The sequence below is a fragment of the Panulirus ornatus genome, chromosome 11, assembly GCF_036320965.1.
Source record: "Panulirus ornatus isolate Po-2019 chromosome 11, ASM3632096v1, whole genome shotgun sequence".
Classification (NCBI taxonomy): Eukaryota; Metazoa; Arthropoda; class Malacostraca; order Decapoda; family Palinuridae; genus Panulirus; species Panulirus ornatus.
This window is the reverse complement of record NC_092234.1, coordinates 29,300,871-29,315,345: the sequence shown is the minus strand read 5'-3', so window position 1 is coordinate 29,315,345 and position 14,475 is coordinate 29,300,871. Positions and strand designations below refer to the sequence as shown.

At 39.3% G+C, this 14,475-nt stretch overlaps 1 protein-coding gene across 8 annotated transcripts in view; it reads left to right on the top strand.

The window, feature by feature from the left end:
• The window catches only part of LOC139751382 (protein-L-histidine N-pros-methyltransferase-like), a 744,750-nt gene that overhangs the window by 665,815 nt on the left and 64,460 nt on the right, over positions 1 to 14,475 (top strand). The window lies entirely within an intron of this gene.

Below are 14,475 nucleotides of genomic sequence, written 5' to 3'. Positions count from 1 at the left end.
AGCCATTCGTTTCATATGTTAACGATCCTTTTGAAGAAAAGTACTTTGCCTCATTCCAGGTAAAACGTTTGCCCACGAGTCTGTATCCTTATATGCGAATGAAATCAGACTAGGTTGGTCTCAAGTAACTTGATAGATCAAGATCATCAAAGCCTTTGACAATTTCGAGTACGTGTATTAGATCGCTTCTTAGCCTTCTCTTTCGTAAGCTAAATAGATTCAAGTTGTTTAATAGGCTCTCTTGTGATTTTTGTTTCTCATCCGGGGAATCATCTTGGTAGCTCGATGCTGCAGTCTATCCATTCTGTCTTTTTTAGGTGAGGTGACCAAAGCTGAACATCATATTCAAGATGGGAACGGACCAATGAATTGTAAAGAGTGAGGATGATTTTCCAGGCCCTGCCTATAAATTCGAGAGCTTTGTTCGCTCTTTTCACTGCGTTTGTGCACTGTTTACTTGGCTTCAGGTCAACAGAGATTATTACGCCCAAGTATTTTTCCTCTTTTACCCTTTGCAGTTCAGGAAAAATCATACTGTAGCTTGCCCTTTCGGTTTTGATACCGATATGTACAACTTTGCACTTATCGATAATACAATTTATCTGCCATCAATGAGCCCAGTCCACTAGTTTATCTATGCAGAGCAGTAGACGTACAAGGTCATTTGTCGATTTATTTTCCAGTTTTGAATCGTGAGAATTTTGATATCTTGCAAGGAAGCCCATTATCAGTATATATATATATATATATATATATATATATATATATATATATATATATATATATATATATATATATATATATTTATTTATTTATTTATTTATTTATTTTGCTTTGTCGCTGTCTCCCGCGTTTGCGAGGTAGCGCAAGGAAACAAACGAAAGAAATGGCCCAACCCACCCCCATACACATGTATATACATACACGTCCACACACGCAAATATACATACCTATACATCTCAATGTACACATATATATACGCACACAGACACATACATATATACCCATGCACACAATGCACACTGTCTGCCTTTATTCATTCCCATCGCCATCTCGCCACACATGGAATAACATCCCCCTTCCCCCTCATGTGTGCGAGGTAGCGCTAGGAAAAGACAACAAAGGCCCCATTCGTTCACACTCAGTCTCTAGCTGTCATGCAATAATGCCCGAAACCACAGCTCCCTTTCCACATCCAGGCCCCACACAACTTTCCATGGTTTACCCCAGACGCTTCACATGCCCTGATTCAATCCACTGACAGCAGAGTCAACCCCGGTATACCACATCGATCCAATTCACTCTATTCCTTGCCCGCCTTTCACCCTCCTGCATGTTCAGGCCCCGATCACTCAAAATCTTTTTCACTCCATCTTTCCACCTCCAATTTGGTCTCCCACTTCTCCTCGTTCCCTCCACCTCCGACACATATATCCTCTTGGTCAATCTTTCCTCACTCATTCTCTCCATGTGCCCAAACCATTTCAAAACACCCTCTTCTGCTCTCTCAACCACGCTCTTTTTATTTCCACACATCTCTCTTACCCTTACATTACTTACTCGATCAAACCATCTCACACCACACATTGTCCTCAAACATGTCATTTCCAGCACATCCACCCTCCTGCACACAACTCTATCCATAGCCCACGCCTCGCAACCATACAACATTGTTGGAACCACTGTTCCTTCAAACATACCCATTTTTGCTTTCCGAGATAATGTTCTCGACTTCCACACATTCTTCAAGGCTCCCAGGATTTTCGCCCCCTCCCCCACCCTATGATTCACTTCCGCTTCCATGGTTGTTCCATCCGCTGCCAGATCCACTCCCAGATATCTAAAACACTTTACTTCCTCCAGTTTTTCTCCATTCATACTTACCTCCCAATTGACTAGACCCTCAACCCTACTGTACCTAATAACCTTGCTCTTCTTCACATTTACTCTTAACTTTCTTCTTTCACACACTTTACCAAACTCAGTCACCAGCTTCTGCAGTTTCTCACATGAATCAGCCACCAGCGCTGTATCATCAGCGAACAACAACTGACTCACTTCCCAAGCTCTCTCATCCACAACAGACTTCATACTTATATATATATATATATATATATATATATATATATATATATATATATATATATATATATATATATATATATATCCATCCACAACAGACTTCATACTTATATATATGAGATAGAGAACTGGTGCAAGACTGTATTCGATATTCAATGCATCCGGATATCTTTGCTAAGAACGTTGTTTAGAAATGGTAGCATGTACTTTGAGCCTGGTGTTTTCGTTGTCTTATGAATTTGTGCAGCTCCATCGATTTTGTCAGTCTGGATCGTTCTGGATCACGTTCAGTAACACTGCCTCGGGTCAACTGATGAGTCATGAAGCTTCCAAGGCTTGTGCAGATATTAGCAGCTTCTGAAATGGTGTGAAATCCATGTTGACATTTACAACTACGAGCTGAACATGAACATAAAGTATTTCCAAAATGTCTGACAGATGGAAGGTGTCTGTTCGCATGATTTGCACACAGAACAAATGATTGACATGCACAGCCTGTAGCATAACTTAATGGAATGTATCTCTTCAACTGGGGCTTGAAATTTAGTCTGAGCCACTCATCGCTGAGCAGCTGATATTGTCAGGCGCGAGATCTTCCACAGCGTTCCTCACTGACCTCGTCTACTGTTACCATACCTGACATTCCATTTGCTGACAAGTCTCTCCTCGTCAGAGTACTTGGTCATGACTGCTAATATCAGTGCAACTCATACTTAAGTAAATTCATCCGTTACGATTGAGAATTTGTTTTACTTATTTCAGCAGTGCCGTGTCTTCCTTGCATCACATAAGCTTTAGTATGCTTCATTGTCATTTTCTGCTCTGTTTTGTTGTCTGGAAGTATAATTTTCAGTTTTTTTTTTTTATGTGATCCTCTTATATAAACGATACTTTGACTTCAGCCACATGATAACCCGTTCGATAAACTTCAGTCTTTGCAACTTTCTCTTACAGACGAAAGTTTCCTTTGGAGCGGTGAAGAAAATGTGAATCTTTGCACTTTTCCCAGTAAAATGTTTATGTTTTTGTGATTAATCATGAGTCAGCAAAGATGTCCAAATTTTTTAGATTTTGTGGAACATACTTTGGAAAATATCCTTGGTATAGGGGAGAAAGAATTTTACCTCCCACCTTCACTACACATTTTGTATTTCGAATTCTAAAAGAGGGAATAGAAGGACTAACCAGGCAAGGAGTGCTCATCCTCCTCTATGGCTCACGCTGGGATGTCTAGATATGTATGGATGTTAACCAAGGTGAGAAGAGGAGAAGGAAAGAAACCTGGATGTTTAGCTCCTTGTTAAGCAAAGCTCAACGTTAAAGGGGATGAGTGTTTTTAAAATTTCTTGGTAGTAAAGTCGAGGGTTGGTGAAAGAACAAGATCTAAGGAAGAAGTAGCACTACTCCTGAAGCAGAGTTGTGGAAGTGTGTGACAGAATGTAAGGAAATTAATTCTCGGTATGTATAGGTAAAGCTGAATCTGGGTGGCGAGAGATCGGTGATTATAAGTGCTTAAGGCAAGTGGCTGTGAGAAACTCATGAAAAGTGTGTTTTGGGAGCAGCTGAGTGAGTGTGTCAGCAGTTTTGATGTAAGAGACTGGGTATTAATGAGGGTTGATTTAAATGTAAAGGTGAGTAGTGTGGCAGTAGAGAGTATAATTGGAGCGCATGAGATATTCATTGTTACGAATGGAATTGGTGAAGAGCTTTTCGAGTTGTATGCAGAAAAAGGACTGGTGATCAGGAGTACCTGTTTTAAAAAAGGGTATACACAAGTATACGTATGTGAGTAGATGAGATGGCCAACGGAAATTAGTAAATCACATATTCTTTTATAGGCGTATGAAAGGGATACTTTTGTGTGTAAACGTGCTGAGAGGGGCAGCTGGTGGGATGTGTGATCACCACCTTGTGGATGCGTGGGTGAAGATTTGCAGAGGTTTTCGTAAGAAAAGAGGGAAGAATGTCGGGGAAAAGAGAGTAGTAAGAGAAAGTGAGCTTGGAAAGGAGGCTTGCGTGAAGAAATGCCAGGAAAAATTGAGTGTAAAATGGCAGAAGTTAGCAGTAAATGAAATAAGGGCAGTAGGAAAGAAATAGGAGATATTTAGGGAAGTGATAATGGCATGTGCAAGAGATGCATTTGGCATGCGAAAAGTGGGAGGTAGGTAGGTTTCAAATGCAGTGAGTGTTCGGATGAAGTGATAAAGCTGCTAGTGATAAAGAAAAGAGAGGCGTTTGGTTGGTACTTAGAGGATATGAGTGCAAATGATTGGAAGTCGTTCAAGAGAAAGTGGCAGGAGGTCGAGAGAAGGGTGCAAGGGTTGAAAAAGAGGACAAATGAGAGTTGGGGTGAGGGAGTATCAGTAAACTATATGGAGAATGAGATGTGAAGGTGGTGGTGTGCAGAAGACAAAAGAACAAATGGGAACATTGGGAAAGGGGGCAAAAGGGGAAGTGATAACAGGTAGTAATGAAGTGAGGAGGAGATGGAGTGAGGATTTTGAAGAATTGTGAAAGATGTTTGATGATGAGTGGCAGATGTACGGTGTTTTGGTCGGGTTGGTGTGCGAAGTGAGAAGTCATAGAGAGTGGTTTGGTGAAGAGGGATGAGGTGGTGAAAGCCTTACATAAGATGAAATGAAACAAGGTGGCTGGAGTGGATTGTCTTGCAGTTGAATTTATTAAGAAAGGGGATGATTGTATAATTAATTGGTTGGTAAGGATATTCATTGTATGTCATGGTGAGGTGCCTGAGTATTGGCAGTGTGCATGTATAGTGCCATTGTATAAAGGCAAAGGAGATGAAGGTGAGTGTTCAAACTACAGAGGCATAACTATGTTTAGTATTCCTGAAAAATTGTGTGGGATGGTATTGATGAGAGGATGAAGGGATTTACAGAGCATCAGATTGGGGAGGAGCATTGTGGTTTCAGAGTTGTTGAAAAGTATATGTCTAAGGACGATGTGGTGTGTTTCGAACGAGTAAGAAATGCGAGGGTGAGAGAGATGCGTTGTAATAGAGTGTGGTTGAGAAAGCAAGTGTGTTGAAATGATTTGGACATGGGGAAAGAATGAGCGAGGAAAAGTTGACAAAGAGGATACATGTGTCAGAAGTGGAGGGAACAAGGAGAAGCGGAAGGCCAAATTGGAGATGGAAGGATCGAGTGAGAGGGATTTTGAGCAATCGGGGCTGTAACGTGCACGAGGGCGAAAGGCGTGCATGGGCTACAGTGAAATGGAATAGTACAGTATACTGGGGTCACCTATCCGTCAGTGAACTGAACCAGGGCATGTGAAGCGTCCGTGGTGAACCATGGAAATGTCTGTGGGGCCTGGTTGTGGATAGGGATCTGTGGTTCTTATGCATTACACATGACAGCTATAGAATAGGTGTGTGATGCTGTGTGTGGTCTTTCTTCGTCTGTTTCTGGCGCTCTCACTCTGGTGCGGGAAAACGCTATCAATTCTGAGGAAAAAAGAAAAACTATGCAAACAGCAACTTATCACTTGACTCTTCCTTCAACCATTCCTTCAGGGCTGGACAGTACAGCCACTATGACTAAGTTGAAAATCCCTCTTGAATTTCTTACTGGAGGCGTACTGGTCCTTGTAGACCCAGATCCACTCTGGCATCGGAGTGCATCATACAGTAGCTACTCAAGAACGTACAATGAAAGAACAAGTCCCCTGATGAAGAGTAAGAAAAAAAAAATCTGCAGCATTCTATGTATGCGTAGTAACTCAGCTGAACATCATTTGACAAATTGCGTAGGACAAAAATGCCTGAAGATAGTACTAGTATGGTACTACGACGTGGCAACGGGACTTGACCTCAGCAATGTATGGCTTGCACAATACTTCCAGATGAAATATAACTGACTGTTATATTTCTCTCGTGTGTCTCCCCTGATGATGTGATTATTACACGAAAGTGCACTTGGGAACTTTTCGTGTTTCATTTTCCCCGTGGACTCATAGGAATATGTGTGTGTGTGTGTGTGTGTGTGTGTGTGTGTGTGTGTGTGTGTGTGTATAAACTAAATTTCCAAATCATTTTGAAATAATTTCTAGCTAAAATGTTTTTCATTTCTTGATCTCAGTTGAGAACCAGTGTCTTACACAATGTGGATCAGTTGAGGCTCTTAAACTATTGTTTATTGTCTCAGATATAGGCTTGGTATCGACATTGTTACATCTTTACTCATGAGGAGCCATTTTAATCATCATTACGCTGAGAAGCCATTTGAATCATCATTACTCATGAGAAGCTATTTTAATCATCATTAATCATTAAGAACCCTATTAAGCATCATTATTCATGAAAAGCCATTTTAATCATCGTTACTTATGAGGAGCCATATTAATCATAAGCTTACATGAGAAAGACAGACCACAGGAGGCCTGATTGGCCCACGGCTGAGTTGTCTGGTAAAACAAAGAAAAAAGATAATAATAGTTCCGCTCAGCAGTTTTTTAAGCTATCACCGACTCCCCACTGCTGCACATTATCCTTCTAGTGTCCCTGGTACCGCTGTCATTTATAAGTTTATTTCTGGTGTTTTTCTCAGAGTATATCTGAATTTATGAAATATTTGTGTAAGCGACTTTTGAAGGTATTATAGTCTTAGTATTCACTACGTCTGACGATAACTTATTACGGTGCTCAACACACCAATAGGAAAAGAAGCATTTTCCCACGTCCGCACTACATATTTTAGCTTCGAGTTTTATTCCATTTGTCGTGGTAACCGTATTTTCTTGTATTTCGAAAAGATGTTCGTGATTTACTTTATCGAACTTATTCAGAATTTTGAACACTTAGATTAAGTCGCCGCGAAAACTATGTTTTTTAAGGGAGAAGAGATGCAATCGTTTTAGCTTTCCTTCGTTTACCAGATTTCTAAGTGATGGGATCAATTTTGTCGCCCATCTTTGTACCTGCTCTGATTTTTCCTCGTCTTTTTTTTATAGTTTGGGGACCAGAGCTGGACTGCATATTCAAGGTATGGTCTTACTAGATAATGTGTGAGCATTGTTTCTGGTGTCTTGTAATCTATGTTCCTGGCTATGAAATCTAACACTTGGTTGCCTTTTATACTTGCTGCTTGACACTGTTTATGTGTACTTCAAATTGTTGCTAATGACAACTCCAAGGTCCTTTTCTTCATTTACTTTACTTAAGAAAGTTTCCGAATAGTTGTTGTCGTAACGTATGTTCATATTCGTCTCCAAAGTGCATAACTTTACACTTGCCTACATTAGACTTCATTTGCCATCTGTCTGACCACTTTGCTAGTAAATTAAGATCTCTTTGAATCATTTCGCAGTCCCGCCTGTTTACAGCTCTACCTTCTAGTTTTGTATCGTCAGCAAATTTGGATATCTTAGATATGAGACCGAGTTCTAGGTCTAATATTAATGTATATTATGAAAAGCATTGGGCCTAGGACCGACCCCCCTTTGGACACCACTCGTTGCGTCTAGCCAATCTGAGGCTTCGCTGTTTAATACTTTCTTCTGGTAAGCCAGTCTCTGATCCATGTAGAGTTCTTTACGAGTTCCATGTGCTTTGAGTTTACTTGAAAATTTCTTTTGAGGTACTCTATCGAAAGCCTTTCTGAAATCTAAATATACTACATCAGACGGCAATTTTTCGTCCCAGTTCTGATAAATAACTTTAAAAAATTCCAGCAAAGTCGCCAGGCAGGATCTTCAATGACGGGAACCGTGTTGGTAGTCCGATATAATTTTGTGTTCTAGAAACATGATTGGGGATAGGGGAGAAAGAATACTTCCCACGTATTCCCTGCGTGTCGTAGAAGGCGACTAAAAGGGGAGGGAGCGTGGGGCTGGAAATCCTCCACTCGTTATTTTTTTTATTTTCCAAAAGAAGGAACAGAGAAGGGGGCCAGGTGAGGAAATTCCCTCAGAGGCCCAGTCTTCTGTTCTTAACGCTACCTTGCTAACGGGGAAATGGCGAAGTTTGAAAGAAAGAAGAAGCATGGCAATTTCATCTCGTGTTGTTTTTCCATCATTTTACTTACCACTGACTTAAGGCTAATTGGGCGGTAGTTCAAGGCACACTTTTTGTCTTTTTTATATAAAGGAGTAACATTTGCTAGTTTCCAGTTAGTTGGCACCTGACCATCCGATAGAGATTTGCTGAATGTTTTTGTTATGGGGTATATCAGCTGTTTCCTGACCTCCTTTAAAAATCTTGGAGCTAAGTTATCTGGGCCGTTGGATTTGTCAGGATTCAATTGGTCTAGGTATTTAAGTACTTCAAAGATCTTTATTTCACTAACCTTCAACTCTTCTTCATCAGATCCTTGAAACATTTTCATTGGTTGCGGTATTCGAGATTTCTTCAATTGTGAATATGGAGATCGAATAACAATTTAGTATGGTAGCCATTGCCTTGTCAGTGGTTAGTGTTTCATGTTCGTTTCATAATTGTCCGATTCATTATTTATTGTCTTTCTTTGTCTTATATATATGAAGGATTATTAAGGATTATTCTTAACTTTCAAGGAAATTCGTTTTTCTTCCTCGCGTTTACTTTGTCTTATGACCTTCTTACACTCTCTTTGGATTTTGATTAATTCCTGGTGATTTTCATCGGTTCCCATTGATTTGAATTTCTTATATTTTCTTTTGGCGAATTAGTCCTTCTATTCTCCTATTCATTCTTGATGGTTTTGAAATATTGCAAGTTCTCCTCGTAATTCGTGGAATATGTTTATCTCCAATCTCGAGTAGTGTGTTTTTAGAATTATTCCACATTTCCTTTACTGTATGAACGTCAAGAAGGTTTGTCCAATTGGAACTGCGAATTTCAAGTCTAATGTTTTCAAAATTTGCTTGCCTGTAATTTAGGTTCAAGAGCTTAATATTCATTTCCTAATCCAAATTTATCTCTAATCTAATCCAACTGTGATCGCTGTTTGACAGACTCTCGCCTCCTTCGCAAGAGTTGATTAAGTTTGTGGCGCTGGTGAGGACAAGATAAAGAATGTTTTTACCTGTATTTTGTTTTTAATCACCTGTTCTAGTAAAGCGTCTTCAATCAGTTCCATTAGTCTTGTTCCCTCTCGGTCACCTGTTAGCGTGTTCCAGTTAATGTTTGGACTGTGGAAGTCTTCTACTATTATAATGTCTTTGCTGTTTACTGTAGTTTTGATTTCACTTATCGTCGTCGTCTTCTTGCTTAGGAGGTCTGTAAATACTGCCGAGACGTAGTTTACTTTTGAACTTGTCGGTAATGTCAATATAAAGAGTCTTAAGTAAGTGTGTCTACTTTCCCTATCTTAATAGCACTTAGATTGTTATCAACGTAGATTAAAACTCCCGCATATAGTTTGTATCCGGGTATTGCGAACTCTGATATTAAGTGTTTATTCTCAGAGTTTACCCACGCTTCTGAGATTGCAATAATGTTCTGTTTTTCATTGACTGCATAGGGTATAATAAGTTCATCGCGTTTCGTAATGATGCTCCGAGCACTTGTGTATATACTTATTTTCTTTGGAGTTGATTTCTGGATCGAATTTGCCTTTTCAGTCATTACTCAAGAGTAGCTCTATTAATCATCATAGCTCGTGAGAATCCATTTTAATTATCATTACTCATGAGGAACCCTATTAATCATCATTACTCATGAGGAGCCCTATTAATCATCATCACTCATGAAGAGTTCTTTTACTTGACATTACTCATGTGAAGCCATTTTAACCATCATTACAAATGATAAGCCTCAATCATCATTACATATGAGAAGCCATTTTAATCATCATTACTAGTGAGGAGCCCATTAATCGTCATTACTCGTAAGTCATTTTAATCATCATTACTCATGAGCCTAAGAATGAAGTGAAAGCTATGACCACACAGCATTAAGCCATATTACTTGATAGCTTTAAGCCATAGTTTCTCATCCAAGAGAAACAAATCCAGTATATTCAAATGTGACTGACTAATTTCTGATGTGGCCATGTAGTTTGTTTACTTTCCTATCTACAATCTGCTTACGGCCACTGAGCTACGGTATATACTAAATGGGGAGATGCTGACCAGTCCCTCTTAACTTGTGATTGATAAATTTGTTTATCTTGCTAACTGTAGATCACTTATATGATCCTCCCCTTTCCCGAGATTTGTTCATTAAGGAAATTCAATTTACGTTTCTTGTGCAGTTTAAAAAAACTGCATCTAGAAATGGGAAAAATAGTGAGGTGTTAGAGAAATTAGATGTTAGGATGAATCAGTGGGAAAATGAGATGTGCTCTCGCTGTGCAAAAGCTAGGTGGACTTGTTGACAAGCAAGAGAGGTTCAGGAAAGGTTGGTGTAGACTCAAGATATGTTTAGTTTACTGGAGGATGAAGCACAGGATGATCAAAGCATCATTCTGTCCTTAGCGATCAGGACGATGAGTTGTGAGTTGTGCCTTCCTGGTTCAAAATTTCGAAAATATTCCAGGGAATTTTGATGACAATGTCTGAGACACTCCCGAGGATTTGACATTTGTCTAGATCAAGACAAACAATATAGTCAAGGGGAAATATAAATGAATTGTAAGGAAATATAAGTATCTCATCTGTAAGTTCGAAGAAAGTTAGTTATATATGGATTGCTCTCCAGGTATGACGTAAACCCCAGTAACGGTGTTGGGAGTACAAGGTGGAATTGAGGCTGTCTGTACGGTGGAGTGAAACGTCTTTTGTGAGATAATTTTAGCCGAGATAGAAGTCTCGTGATTGGAACAGGGAAACCCCGCCTTGGCCAAGTGTTAGACGAGAATATCTGCGTCTTTTTTTCGATGGACTTAAACTTGTTTGGTTCTTGGAATATAGGAAAACTAAGAGATCCAGGATAATAATGAACACGGCAGGATACGTAAACTAGAAGTCAGATACCTGACGCAGGAAAGGAACAAGGAAGGTAGAGTAGAACACCCAGTGGTTAGGTTTCATGTAGCAGAGGTCACTTCACAGGTATTGAAAGGGATTGGATGTTGGGGGAAGATGGCGATACGGATCAGCCGCCGCCACCATTTGGGAACGAGGCAGATCTGGGAAAAGACAGATTAGATCAGTTTAAATACAGTTCCCAAGAAGAGGCAAGGAACAAGGCAGGTAGCGAACACGATAAGACAGGTCAAATCGAGGTTACAAACCACGATTACGTAGACGGGTCCCGCACTGCCGTACCCACGCAGACCAATGAAAAAAAAAAAGCTATGTATCTGAATATTTATTGGAAGAAAATAATGATACAGTTGTTATTTTGGAATCTTGGTTAGATATTAGAAATGGACAATACTTTGCCGAGTACGCCATTCCTTGGCACGCTATCTTCAACAGTTGTAGGGAAAATAGAGGCGGTGGCTTGCTATGTTATAACTTGTTTCAATCCATTGTTGAAAAATGTTGTAACTGCTGATGAAATTGACTCCGTCCATATAGAAATCAAAGACGAGTTTCGTAAGAAAATAACAGTAGGATTAGTTTATAGGCCTCCAGCACAGACACCAGAGATAGATGAAAGACTTTATGACCATATAACAGAAACCAGCAATGAAAACGATTCAGTCATCAAAGGAGATTTTAACATAACCTCTTTCCAGTAGCTCTGGGATTGAAATATGCCAAAATCTGCTTGTTAGTGCCGTAATACAATTAGTTGTGCTACCTACTCGCGACGAGAATGTGTTTAGCTCTAGCCAGATAGGAGGATCTCCTTAACAGTTTTACACTCGGAGGAAAATTTGGTAAAAGTGATCACCGGCGCATTACTTTCACGTTAACTTTCATAGTTGCCTATAATGGCAAAGACATTGATTAATATCATTTTTTTTTTTATCTGTATTTGCAACTGAAGCTATGCTAGTGTCCCAAATCTAGTTCCAATGCTAAGAGATGATAATGTTTTGCAACATATTGACAGAAGGAAAAAAGATATATTAGTAGCACTAAATGGGATGAAAAATAAATGATATGGCAGGTCACATAAGTTTTATCCAAGGACAATGAAAAAAGCGAAAAATGAGAGTGAAAACCATGGCTACTCTTTTCTATGAATCTCTTGTTATGGGGAGAGTTTCAGAGGAATGAAAGCTTGCTAATTTAACACATATTTTCAAAAAGGTAGTACATCACTTCCGGGATATTGTCGTCCAATTAGCGTAGATTTTGTGGTTGGTAACTTTATGGAAAGCATCATTCAGGTTAAGACTAAACCATTTAGAAGATCGCGTAATAAAGCTTCACAGCATTATTTTCTATGGTATTGTTAATTTCTGACGAATTTTTATTTTCTTTATGATTCCGTTCATATGTATGATGAAAGTAAAGCAGGTGATGTCATCTATCTAGATTTTCAGAAAGCATTCAATAAAGTTCCACATCAAAGGTTACATACTAAAGTTATCACATGGTATAGATGGGATTGTATTTCCATGTTTTGGGAACTGGTTGACTGGCATTAAACAAAGGTGTGATCATTGGTCAAGCCTCATAATGGTAAACGTACCCAATGGTGTACCTCAAGGATCAATCATTGGCCGGTTCTCTTTCTCATATATATGAACAATATTGAGAACAGGCTGCTTTGTAAGATATTGATATTCGAATAGGATTATATGTTGGGAAATAAATCTACAACAAAAATTGAATGTCTGCAGCATCAAACTGATGGACTGGACTCGCAAGTGACAAATGAATTTTGATATCTGTAAGTGCAAAGTTTTACATATTGGTAGTGAAAATGGAAAGACAAGCTCCAATATGAATTTTCTTGAACTGCTGAAGGTAAATGAGGAAAAAAGACCTGGGTAGAATAATCTCTGGTGATCTAAAACCACGTCAGCAGTGCACATAAGCAGTAGAAATAAAATGGACAAACAAAATCCTTGGACTTATCGGTAGGGCTATCGAATCTAAGTCCAGGGAAATTATCCTTACTTTTAGCAAGTCCTTGACACTTCCCCACCCTGAATATTGTGTTCAGTTTCGGTCACCCTATTTGAAAAAAGACGTAGAATGGACAGAGTACAGAGGCCAGCTACCAAGATGATTCCCGAGCTGAGAAACAAATCATATGAGCAGACTGAATTACTAGATTCGTCCAATTTCGCTTGTAGTAATGGTTACAAACTCAAAAAGGCAAACATTTTACCTCAGAAGAGGCGAAGTACTTTTTCTTCATCAAGAATGATTTACCTATTTACCTATAAAGTAATTAAACTTACCATAGAGACAATAAGAATTGACTTGACAAATATTTTGAGACATTTCCGATAATGGACGGACATTTTATGTACCTTCTTAGTTGTATGGAAAGGTTACAGTATTTTTGTTCTAAATATGCATATCTTTACTCATGCCACATTGATGTATTAGCTTGATACCTTTTCCTCTGTCACATGCAGCCTCGAAGGGACCCGTTGGTCTCTTGCTGTTTGTATGCCTTTGTCCTCCTCAGGGACGTTTGTGAATCTTTTGTTGTGGCCTTCTACATTTCGAAAACGTTTGACAGGCTTCGGTATTGGTCTATGGTTTCTGAACTTCGTTCATTTGGCTTTTTTGCTTCTCTATTTTATGATATAAAGCTGCCATGCTCATCTGACCTTTGCAGTAGTCATTGATGGAGTGACTTCTCCCACCTTTCTTATCATCAGTGGCTTTCCTTAGAGTTCTCTCCATGAACTGTATATCTTCATCCTCCTACTCTCTTCCTTATTCTCCTGGTGTTTCCATACTTCAACTCACTTTCCTTCCCCTCCTCACTCTGATCCTTGTTCTTTCTCTTGTGTTAAACATATTTCCGGCTATTGAAAGGTGCAGCATCTCTGAATATGGAATCAGAAACCTGGTGAAATTTAATAATGCACCAACCCAATTTCTTCTCCTTGTATATCTTAAATCTCAGTCATTTCTCACTAATAAATTTAAGAGCACCGCAGTTCAACCCTGCAGTAACGTGACCATGTTGGGCATAAACATGCCCTCCACTATGCAAACCCCACATTCTATAGGAATTTTATTCACTTCAGTATGGAGTTCTGATCTGGGATGGCTGTTCGCTTATCCAGAGTGGAATTAAGAGCCTTTTGTCTTATTTGTCTGTTGTGATGTTGCTTCCCTTTTTCCCACTTTTTGTTCTACAGATTTTATTTCGATCTATACACTTGTCCCCCAACAGACTGGTAACAACTGGTCACTTGGGAGTGCCTTTTTTATATAGATGTGGTGAGGCTGTCATGTGTTGACCTCAACAGTGTCGGGCCACAGCATTGGATTAAACTATACACCTCATTCTCGCAGAAACCTCACGCATAAACTTTGTAATTATTTGTGATTTTCAGACCTTATTACTTACCCTAAATGTTCTGGGAC